This window comes from Lissotriton vulgaris, chromosome 6 (assembly GCF_964263255.1).
Source record: "Lissotriton vulgaris chromosome 6, aLisVul1.2, whole genome shotgun sequence".
In the NCBI taxonomy this organism is placed as follows: domain Eukaryota; kingdom Metazoa; phylum Chordata; class Amphibia; order Caudata; family Salamandridae; genus Lissotriton; species Lissotriton vulgaris.
Window position 1 is genome coordinate 384,314,862 of NC_141694.1, and position 12,232 is coordinate 384,327,093.

The window sequence follows — 12,232 nt, forward strand, 5'->3', positions numbered from 1 at the left end:
GCTCTGGCCCAAGTACAAACGACGGTGGGTGCCACGGCGACGGAGGTCACCCTGATTAGAGCGGATCTCCAAAAGATGAACGAGCAGGTCAAGCAGGTCGAGGTGGTCACTAAATCGCTGGTTGAGGATGTATCCGAACTGCAAACAGCAGTAGAACGTCTGCAAGCCGATAACAGACTGCTGAGGGACAAACTGGACGACCAGGAAGGGCGCTCCCGGCGCAATAATGTCCGAATTTTAGGTGTGCCGGAATCAGAAGACACGGGGGCGTTGGACCTATATGTGGAGGACCTGGTCAAAACACGGCTCAAGCCCAAGGGACTCTCTAACTTCTTCTCCGTCGAAAGGGCGCACCGCGTTCCGGGAGGAAAACCCAAGTCGGGGGCCTCGCCACGACCGATACTGGCCAGATTGTTTAATTTCCGGGATCGGGATGCCATTCTGCAGGCCGCGAGGGTGGCACCGGCCATCCAGATCCAGAACTCCAGGATTGCTTTCTTCCCGGACTACACAGCGGAGGTGGCCAGGAGACGGAGAACGTTCCTGGAGGTAAAAAAGACCCTGAGAGACAAAGAACTCCCATATTCAATGATCTTCCCGGCTAAGCTGAGGGTGGTGGCGGACAAAAAGGTATGGATCTTCGACTCCCCTGATGCAGCCCGTGACTGGCTGGAGGGTTGGCACACCGTTGGAAGACAGCGCAAATCACACAGACCGGATCGAGACCACGGGGAGGGCAGCAGGACTGGCTCACAAGCATCAGGTCGAGTGGAGGGAACGGAACCCTCGCCCTCCCATGGATTTGAAGGGGGCGGCGAGGAAGAATGACTCCGACCACGGACTCTGCGCACTAAGAAGCCGCTGACCGCTGAACTGACTTATCTCTTTCGTTGCTACACGTAGATGCTGGCATGGCTGCCCCGAAAGCCTTCAGGGAGGCCGCCTGCCTGGGGAGACGCTCTCCCCCCCTACACGCAAGTACTCTGGTTTTGGGATGGGTAAAGCACTCTGCTCAGTTGGGGAGGCGGGCAGTTAAAGGTCCGTTAAGCAGGGAGGCAGGGAGGGGGGTTTGTTTTGGAATGTTTTTGTTGGGAATGTACACAAAGGGTCGAGGGCAGTGTTTCGGTACGTACAGGAATCAGAACACATTATTGGGAACGGACAGTGACTTTATGCCCCCATGATGCATCTACACACTTGGCTGCAAGACGACGCAGCAGAGGGAACGGCCGCATCTCCGGGGCAATACATCATGTGCCTATCACCCCTAGATGGCTAGCTATCCCGTAACTGCAGAGGGGGTGACGCCCTCTGATACACAATGCCCACCTTTGACCCTGGTTTCCTGGAATGTGAGGGGCTTGGGGGATAAGGTTAAGCGGGGATTGGTATTGACTGCTATTAGGCGCCTGCGACCTGCTGTAGCCATGCTACAAGAGACACACCTGATGGGGGGAGCTACGAAGGCCTTAGATAGACGGGGCTACAAGATGTGGGCCCACTCTGCTTTCACGTCCGGTTCCAGGGGGTCCGGCATTCTGATACAGAAGAACTCACCTTTTATGCCCCTAGCAGTTAAAACGGATGATCAGGGCTGCTTTGCGGCCGTGCAGGGACAATGGGAGGGGAAACTCTTTAATTTAGTATCAGTGTATATTCCGCCGGCTTTACACTCGGTCCACCTCCCAAGACTAGGAGACTTCCTTTTAACTCTCCCTGAGGGAGAAGTCATTCTAGGGGGGGATTTCAACGCGGTCCTAGACCCACAACTAGATAAGCACCCTTCCCCCAACCAGACAGGGGGGGAAACATACTTTCGGCGATTTACCACGGCCATGGGCATGTCTGACATCTGGAGGCACTTACACCCGAGCACGAAACAATACACATTTCACTCCACGGTGCATGGCAGCCTGTCCCGCATCGATTATTTCCTGTCGCTGGGGGAGGCCCTTTGTCATGTGGAAACCCTGGTGATTCACCCTCGCGGTATTTCTGACCACTCACCACTAGCACTAACGCTTTCCCTACAGACGAGAGCACGCAAGCGCATCTACCCCATGCACGCATCATATTTTAAAGTTCCACAGATTAGCAAAGAACTCAAACGCACCACGAAGCACTACTTTCTTGAAAATACCCGTTCAGTGCGCTCCCCGGCAACGCTCTGGGAGGCCTATAAAACAGTTCTGCGGGGCCATGCCATCAACACCATAACCGGTCATAAGAAACAACAGTCTCAGGAACTGGCCGACCTGGAGATTACATTGAGGGAACGAACCACAGCACATGAGTCTCACCCTTCCACCGCTAACATGCACGCACTCGCTCTCCAGCAACAGCTGTACAATGATCACCTACGATTGGTAGTCAAGGGACACATAACCGACACCCAGAACAGGATTTATGAAGTGGGGGACAAAGCGGGGAAGATGTTGGCTTGGCTCGATAGACGTGAGGGCAATTCCAGGGGGATCCAATGTCTAAAGGATGAACAGGGAGGGACGCACACTGACCCGAGGCGGATAACGGAATTGCTTGCGACCCATTTTGAAAAAGTGTACACCCCGGATCGTGAAATCACACCTGAGTGTGCCAAGGCGCTCTTGGCACCGATCGAAGTCCAAACCCTCTCACCGGAGGCGTCATGCGAGCTGGAGGCGGACATCACAGCCGATGAAATCCAGCTGGCCATTAAAGCACTAAACCCAGGCAAGGCGCTGGGACCAAACGGGATACCCATGGAATGGTATCAAGTGATGCCGGACACCCTCAGTAAGCATCTGTTGGAGATGTTTGAGGACTGTTTACAGGGGGGATCCCTCCCACCGGACCAACGTACGGCTACTATAATACCGATCCCCAAGCCGGGTAAGCCCCCAGAGGATTGCTCCTCCTATCGTCCCATTTCCTTATTGAATGCGGAAGTGAAAATCTTGGCCAAGCTACTGGCACAAAGAATCCTACCCCATCTGTCCTCGATTATACACCCGGATCAGTCTGGGTTTATGCCACACAGGAACACGGCGATGAACTTGAGGCGGTTACACGGTGTGCTGGCCAGAGCCGACACCATTACCACACCGGCAGTAATCCTGGCACTTGATGCCAAAATGGCATTTGATTTGGTGGAGTGGGAGTACCTCTTCGAAACACTGACACGTATGGGGTTCGGGCCTCGTTTTTTAGCGTGGGTCAAGCTGCTGTATAAGGCCCCAGTGGCTCATGTGGTAGCGAACGGCCACATTTCCCGCACTTTCCAGCTGGGGCGGGGCACGAGACAGGGATGCCCTCTGTCACCCCTGTTGTTTGCCATTTCACTGGAACCCCTGGCGACTCTCATACGAGCCTCTCCCATCCTCAAGGGAATACCGGGGTCCGGGGGTTGGGAAGACCGTCTGTCCCTATACGCAGACGACATGCTGCTGTATCTAACGGACCCCGAGGTGGGAATTCCGGCCTTGTTACGCATTTGTGACGCGTACGGCAAGATCTCCGGCTACACGCTAAATTGGTCCAAGTCAGAGATTTACGTGTTACGAGGTCCGGCTCCAGCTCTCGACGATAGTTGCCCGCTGCGACTGGCGGGGTCATCTTTTAAATATCTAGGCATACACGTCACGAGGGACCCGACTGAGTTCGCGGACAGGAACCTGAAGCCCCCCCTGGACAGACTCAAGCGGGATGTGGAGTTTTGGTCCAGCCTGCCATTAACACTCCTCGGCAGGGCAGCACTCTACAAGATGATGGCGTTACCACGCTTCTTGTACGTCCTTGACAATTCACCCTATCCTGTGCCACCCAAGTATTTCCAGAAAGTGGCGGCTCTGGTATCCAACCTACTCTGGGGCAACCTCCCGGCGCGCGTGGCACAATCCAAGTTACACAGAGACTGGTACAGCGGGGGCATTGCGCTACCGGATTTAAAACTGTACTATTGGGCTGCACACCTGAAGCCCATTAATCAATGGTTACACGCACCTCACGATGAGCCAGCGTTTCATTCGGACAGGGTGCAGCTGGGAGCTGATAGTCTGTTGGGTCCGCTATATGATCGCCGCAAAGTGCGCACTCTGATAGGCCCCACAAAGATAACGGTGCAGATATGGCACGCTGCTACGGCAGCACTGGGCTGGAAAGGGAGAATTACTAGGATGACTCCGCTTTGGGACTCTCGCATGCTGGGCAACCTGAGGAACACCAAGGGGTTCGCACAATGGGACACTATAGGCATTTCAGTAGTGGGCGACCTATGGGAGAGGAATGAAGTGGTCCCCTTTGCCCGATTGCAGGATCAATATGAGCTCAGTGACAGGGAACTGTACAGATACATTCAAGTCCGTCACGCACTGCATGCAGCCATTCCAGCAGGCACACAGCTCCCAGATTCTACACCTTTGGAGGATCGCCTACTCACCAATTACATGTTGGAACGAGCGACCTCCCTCACTTACCGCAAGCTGCTCAATAACAGTCCTGAACCCACAGCACACCTGAAAGAGAAATGGGAAGGGGAGATTGGAGATATGGATGAACATGAATGGAACGAGGCACTTGGGTCCCCAAAGGAGGTAGGCATTTCGGCACGCATGCGGTTGGTGCAATTTAAGATACTGCACAGGGTTTACTATACAAGGAAAATGCTACATCACATACACAGGGCGCCCCATCCCTACTGTCTGCGGGGATGTGGGGAGGAAGGTACGTTCTTACATACCGTATGGGACTGCCCCAAGATCCAGGAGTACTGGAAACAAGTGTTCCGCACACTTTCGCAGGCACTAGACCGCTCCATATTACCAGACCCGAGGAGGTGCTTGCTAAATATATGGGAACCTACTGACTTGAACCGATACGAGCAACTATGGGTCACGGCAGGGCTAATGGTAGCAAAACGCGACATAGCTCAGCGCTGGGGGGCAGTAGAACTGCCAACCAAGTCCCAGTGGAGCCTAAACATGGACCGGGTAATGTTAACAGAGAGAGCAGTATACATCAACCGAGCATGCCCCGGGAAATGGAATAAGATATGGCTGAAGTGGAATGAATACAGGGGGGACATCTGCGAACCTCTGAGAGAAGATGATCAGGGCGAATCTGATGAGGAGGGTGAGGAGGGCTGAACTCGGGCGGGAGGGGGCGGCGGGGTGGAGACCAGGGTTGCTGCAACAGGCTTCTTCTTAGAGCTTAGGCAGATGGGCCAGAGGGGGCAGGAGTGGGTGGGGTGGGTAGAGGAGTAGGCGCACTGTGATGGGCTGTCGAGTTCCCATACTCCCAAGAGACTCGAGAGAATTGAAATGCATTGATTAATGTCCAACCGCAATGTCATTCCTAACTGTTAAATGTTACGGGTTGTTGTTATTTAAAGGAAAAAAGGGAAAAAAGATAAAAAAACAAAAAAAGCTACATCAAAACCTCAATTCATGCATTGAATAATTGCTCAACTGGCACTTATAACTCTTTCGGCACGATCAGTCGCGACTTTAGCGTTCCTACTGTATTGATATTCTTCGTGCTGGAAGTTAATGTTTACACCAATCCACTGATAGCGGCCGGCCCACAGGGTTGTAGGCATTCCGCTGTGTACTATGCAAAGTGCAATAAAGGTTTTGGAAAAAAAAAAAAAAAAATATTGGATCAATTGATATTCATGTATAATATCAAGTGATTCATTTCAATTCGCTGCTTTTTCATTTATATAAAGGTTTCACCTGCACTGTTCACTATCCCTTCATGATCACTATGGGGCTTTTTAAGGTGGCGGTTGGAAAGCCTCTGACCTTTGCCATAGTCAGTTTCAATTCTGACCGGCTGATTATGAATCAGACGGTCGTAATTGAAATCGGCCAGTCATTCCGGCTGGCTTCTGACGAGCTCAAGGAGTCCGTTGGCCAGTCAGCGGCCGGCACGTAATCCTAAAGGGGGGCTTTTGCGCCCTTGGGATTATGATGCATAGTTTCCGGCAGGGCTTCCATGCCAGCCTTTCCGACATTGAAACCCTATCGGAAAGCATGTTTGGGGGCCCTTAGAAGGGCCCCCTTGTGTGGGCTACCTCCGGTTGGGGGCCGCGGAGGCACATTAATCCCCGCAACCTGTGCCAATAGGTGCAGGGATTAACGCCACCTCCCATTTCCCTATGGGAGCATGTACTACGGCTAGGTTAGATCCGTAACACATGCTCCCTTAGGGAAATGTCAGAATGCGGCCGAACAGTGTTCGGGTGCATCCTAATCATGCGGTCGGGACTGCCGACCGGAAGTTGGTCAGTCCAGTTTACGAGACATCGTAATAGGCCCCTATGTGTTCATTATGCACACAATGCACAGTCTTAATTACGTTTTGATGCTGCTTTCCAGCTTTTGTCAAAAACTTTGAAAATGTATTCATATGAGCAATTTCGGGTGCCAAATGTTTCTTTTTCATTATAATTTAGTTATCCATAATGAACTAATTGTTTTAATGTTACCCTGTGGGACATTGTTGTATGATACTATATTGCAACCAGGTCTCAACTGGGTTTTCAGGCGTCTCTTCTTTGCATTAGGGTTATTTTTAAACCAACACGTTAGGACACATGAGAAATGATTCACTTTTCCTCAGCTGTTGTCAATTATTTTTATAACATCGTCCTACTAAACCCATCATATTTTCTGCAGGTATGCTTATATCATATTGGAATGTTATCTGCATTTCATCCATGTTTTCATCATTAAATTAGTCAAGTGAGCATCTTTAGTTAAAGTAGTGTGCAATGTAGTTGTGCCTGATTGTGTAATTTATCTGTGCTCTCATTCCGGACTGAATTTTGAAATCAGACCCTGTTGGTGGTTTGTGCTTTGTACGCTTGACTCATCATCCCAATTTCTACAAGAAGTTTTCATTTGGCCCACTTGGCTGAACGTTGTGCTGAAAGTGATCACTCATAAAATCATCGGAATTGTATCTCCTTTTATGAGTTATAAAGTAGCTAGTTGAGGGTCTGGTTGCAACCTGTTAATAATTATCTGCCTAAAACTATAACATAAGCCTTTAGAGAACTTTTGAGTAATATATGTGAGTGTTACCTTTCTGATTGTGATGGTAGAGATACTGATTTTAAATGTAGCTGCAGAAAAGATGTGCTTCTATGAGTTATCTCGGGGTAAGAGGGGGTATTCTGAAACCCTTTGTATAAATTGAAATGCCCTCTAAAAAGTTGTTGAACAAAGTCCTCTTGTGGGGTGTAATTCACAAAAGAAAAAAGCATAAAATCACTGGCGGGTATTTACTTCTTGGCCTGAACGCACTTTTATGGAGGTTTTTTTCCAGTTCCCCATTTCCAGATGTACATCATAAACCGGGCTAAGGTTCCAGGTATGCTAGTGGGAATGTAATCTTGATATTTCAGTTGCTCTCCTATTCCTCCTGTGAATAAATGTAACTAGTGTATATCTCATCACTGGGGTATGGGAGCCCACTGTGCAAATGTATGTTTTTCACCAGGAAAAAAAAAGTTCTGTGGAGAAATCCCTTCCCCTACTGCTCCTTCAAATTGAGGGTTTTTTGTTCCCCTTCTCATCCTGGAAGGGGAATTACTCTTGTCCTTTGATTTAGTAACTTTCCAACCCTTTTCAAGGGAGAAGAATTCACATCAGAGAATGTAAATGCCCACAAAAGGACGCTGTGGATGTTTACAAAGTAAACAAGCAAACCACTAAGCCCACTTACCAACCATTGCATAGCATTTACTAAAGTGGATTTCTAACAAAGAAATCTGCAGTAGTAAACACATTTACGCCTGTTAGGAATATGAATTTCCGACAGACATAAATGCAGTATTTTACCAATACGTTCCTTTGTGAATAGGGTCCACTATTTTCATGTCTTAGTTTTCATTGTGAATACTATAAGGAAATGTATATGAGAGATGATTGCACTACTGAATGGGAATCCACCTTTGTTAAATACTTTGAACGACTGGTGTGGTCACATTATCCGGAATAGTGCAAGAATATCAAAATAGATCAGAATTATGCATTTGTATTTAAAGATTTCTGCCAGCTTTTTGCATGTACACCTGATTCACACATCTTTTCTACAGCCATCTCATCTTTATGTAACTACTCGGGAGCAAGTTCATACACTCTCCCTATTGCTTACTTACCTAACTATAACTCACAATATCTATTTGAAATCAATAATATACAGTGTAAGGCTTTTCAGAGCCCCATGGAAAATGTTATTATGCCATTTGGGGGCTCCCCTTCCACTAGAAACAAAATAATTTGTTAAATTATATTTTCCAAAGCAGTGCTGTCTTGTGCCATCTTTATTGTATGTTAGTATGCTTACTATATTGCCAAGCAAAATATTGCTATTAGCACTTATACCATGAGATAGTTGTTTACAACAAGTTGTAGTTTCTCCTAATTTGGATTTTACAAACGTGCATGTTTTGTTTACCATATACCCATGTCCATAAACCCATGAGTTTCATTATTTGATGTTCAGTATGTCCTACTATCATGCTGTTGGTATGGTGGTTTCATTTTCCCAACTTTATTTGGGCTTGTTTTAAAAATGTGCATGACTTCATTCCATAAATCCATTAGTCATTTTATTTCATTATTTATCATCAGCCCGTCTCCGTTTCAATGATATGGACTCTAGCACTGTTAAATCGGTGTATTGCACGTTTCTTCGGCTCACTGAATGCTCAGGCTTTCAAGCTAACACATCACTCCTGCTCCTCTCTCTGAGCACCTGCGACTGAAACAGCACTCTCTCAGCCCTACTCCGACTTGTGCAAAAATGAAGCAAAGAAATGAAATTACAAGCTGGAGGTGAGCACTATGTTTCGTTAGTTACTTATTGTAGTACTTAGTCTGATTCATTTCTCTCCTTGCATGTGAAGTGTATTGAGATTCTTTATCTACAATACGTTTTACATAACTTCTTTATCATGCATTAGCTTTCTGTGACTTTTTATATTGCACTGCTTATGGTTAACAATTTCCCTCCACATAAGACCTGTATGTAGAATTTCCATTGTATATTTCTCAGTCATACCCTTGCTCCTCTCTTTTGAAATTCTAGCAGTCTGAGCTCACAAAAGCAATTACATCATTAAGACATATTGGATCGCTTTTCTGATACTAGCTGAGAAAGGAAGTACCTGTTTCATTAGTTTAGGGTATATTTGAATGGCCTATAAAGCTTTTTTTCACAGCTAGGCACATATTCAATCAACATCAGATGCTCCAGTTTCAACAATTAAGCCAATTATTATGTCAGGTAGTAAATATTAGACTATTTGGATGATGGCAATTCTGGGATGACTTGACGTTCAGGGTCTGATTCACAAGGGTAACTTACGGGTGTAAGTTACTACTAAAAAAACAAAAACAAAAAAGAGCACGAAGTCCAGCTCTACAGCTGGCCAACCATTATAACTGCAACGACCTACTATAGAAAATAATGGAAGTTTGGACTTAAAATAAAACCCTATAGAAAATAATGTTAAAGCACATTATTATTCTTTTCTTTAGTTAGGAATTTATTTTTGAATTTAAACTTAAAAAATATAATTTTAAATCAATGTATTTCCAATAATTTAAGTTGTAAGTCAAAATTAATTAAATAATTTTCTAGCTTTTTACATTTGTTTTCCGTTTCAAGTAAATATATAAAATTATTTACATTAATATTGAACATAAAAATATGCAAAACATGTAATTTCGAGTCAAATGCATTTTTTAATTTGTGTCCCCATACGTTGCCATGGGTGGACTCTGCATCTGGGGCACAGATTTCCAAATGGTAAATATAGAGAAAAATAAAAAGATTATTTACCTAAAACAAATATTAAAAATGTTTTCTATTAAATAGTAATGTAAACTCCATGTAGATATTTATTTCTTGTGTACAAAAAGATTGGAAAATGATGCATCTCTATTACATTTGTTATAAAAATTATTTCCAGCTAAAGTAGAAGTGTTTAATGTGCCTTAATAATTAATAAAAAGTGATGTATAGAATAAATGAAAATGTATGTAATTATTTTTTACTAAAATGTATTGTTACATTATTTTTTTTAAATCAAAATGTTATTCACATATTTTGTAATCAAAAAATATATACTGTTTTTAGAATTATTTAACATTCATTTATATTTATTTACATTTTTAACTATTTTAAAATTGTAATTTAATCTATATGAACATTATTTATTATGGGCTTTTATTTTAAGTCCCCACCTCCAATATTGTCTGTGAGAGGGTGTTGCAGTACTATTGGTTTGCCAGGTGTAGTGGTGGACTTTCTACAGTTTTTTAGTTTGTTTTAGTAGTAACCTACAATCTGAGTTTGTTAATTCTGATCAATATTAAACTTACTCAAAAGTGTAAACTTACTCAAATGTGTGTTACCTTTGGGAATCAGGCTCTTAGTGTCCCTCGTCACTATATGGCATGACTGTCAATTTTGTGCCTTTCAACACCATTGATCATGATGTGCTGCATTATTGTGTGAAAAACTGTATTCGCTTGCTTGGCAAGGTTCAGAGGAGGTCAGGATTCTTACTAATAGCTGGCTTCAGCAGTCAATAAATGGTTCCTCTTTATTAGAGAGGAACGGAATATATAGCTGAGTTAAACTATCTGCCCTGTCATGCATCACATTTAACAGAACTACTGACTAAAAACATCAGAAACTTTAATATTGGCCAGGACACAGTACCAAGACTGTTCTGGTACCTACTCTGGACAAGCTGCTCTCAGCTCTGTAGGCCATGCGGACATGCCTGATACTGTTGGACCTGTTCAGTGTCTTTGATCAGTCACTTTCGCCATCTTAATTGGCCTTATGAGAGGAATTGGGTTGGGTAGCTTAGCCATAGAGTGGTTTGTATCCTCTCTAAGTGGATAAACTCAGGCAATGTTGCAGCCCTGTTTCACTCTGGAGACATCTCAATAAGCACAAGGGGGCTACAAGCATTGGCAGTCTCACTCATTCCATCTGCCTATTTGTATCTGTGTACCGCCACTGGCTGAGTCTATCTCCAACTTTGATTTTAATGCTTTCTTTTATGCTGAAGAAACACACTTGCTTCTGAAATTTGATTGACCCTCTATCTTGCCCATCTGGCCATTGCACACACAAAATTAAAGTTTCAATCAGACTTTAGTTGGCCACTTAATATTTCAGTATTTATAGAAACATTGCTAATGTATGTTTCCAGCCAGAACACCTACTTACTCTGAGATGTCTTTTCGAGATTCGATTCAGTAATGTGTGATAAACATGCCCATACCTATCATTGTTGGAAAGTGTATAGATTACTTAATAGAAATCTTAAGCCCCTGAGCGCATATAAAGACAGCTCAACTGAACCCATACAACAAATTATAAGTAGGGTCCTGCATATCTCAAGAGTGTTATCATTAGTTACATCCTGTAGATTAAGCTGAGATCAGTTGCCTAAGGCTTCTAGGGATACCAAATTCTTTGGGGTGTACTTTGAAAGTTTAAGGATGTATGTACAGAAGCTACTTATTTAGTGCACAATTATAAAAGCTTTAAGGTTGCAATGTTCTGAAGAACTTTACCTTTTAACTTACCAACGGTTATTTCAATCAGACTAGACCTAATATTGATATATTATGTGATCCTGACTCATGCCCTGGGCTTGTGGCATTCTCCCTGTTTGTCAGAACATGCTATGTACTAGCCATCTTGCACCACCAGTGTGATCCATACAACCAACAAATACATTTACTTGCAAATACATACACACACTTCCTTGCTTTCTTTCTGAATGATTTAGTATGCTTTATGGTTCAGTATCTCTATACAGGAACATTATAAAATGTTGTTTCCATAACTAATATGCCGTTTGTGAAAATCAATATTTGTAAATGTATTCTTTATTTAATTTGTTTCAGACACACAGTTGCGCAGTTTGTTGCACAGTTTCCCAATCCTATTTTGGTGAGTGTCGGTTTATCTGTTGTTGACTAATATTTTCTTCAAGCTTGGTTTTCTGTGAGTGAGTGAGAAGGGTAATATCCATTGATCAGCCAGGGCTGGAAGGAGGGCAAGAGTTATGTAGGTGATGCTTTTTTATACTCTTTTCTTTTGTTGAAAGTAGTATTAATAATAATGAATTGGTTTTGCCACAATGGGCCTGTTTATGATAGCGGGCTGTCGGACCATGGCCCGCTATTGCTATGGTCAGGAGACCTCCCTACAAGCA

The 12,232-nt window shown here is 44.5% G+C and overlaps 1 long non-coding RNA gene across 1 annotated transcript in view; it reads left to right on the forward strand.

The window, feature by feature from the left end:
- The window catches only part of LOC147707366 (uncharacterized), a 108,340-nt gene extending 96,372 nt beyond the window's left edge, over positions 1–11,968 (forward strand). Inside the window, exons 2-3 of the long non-coding RNA XR_015296449.1 lie at positions 8,619–8,822; positions 11,922–11,968. This is a non-coding gene — a long non-coding RNA (uncharacterized LOC147707366). The remainder of the gene's footprint in view (positions 1–8,618; positions 8,823–11,921) is intronic.
- Positions 11,969–12,232: the final 264 nt, after the last annotated feature.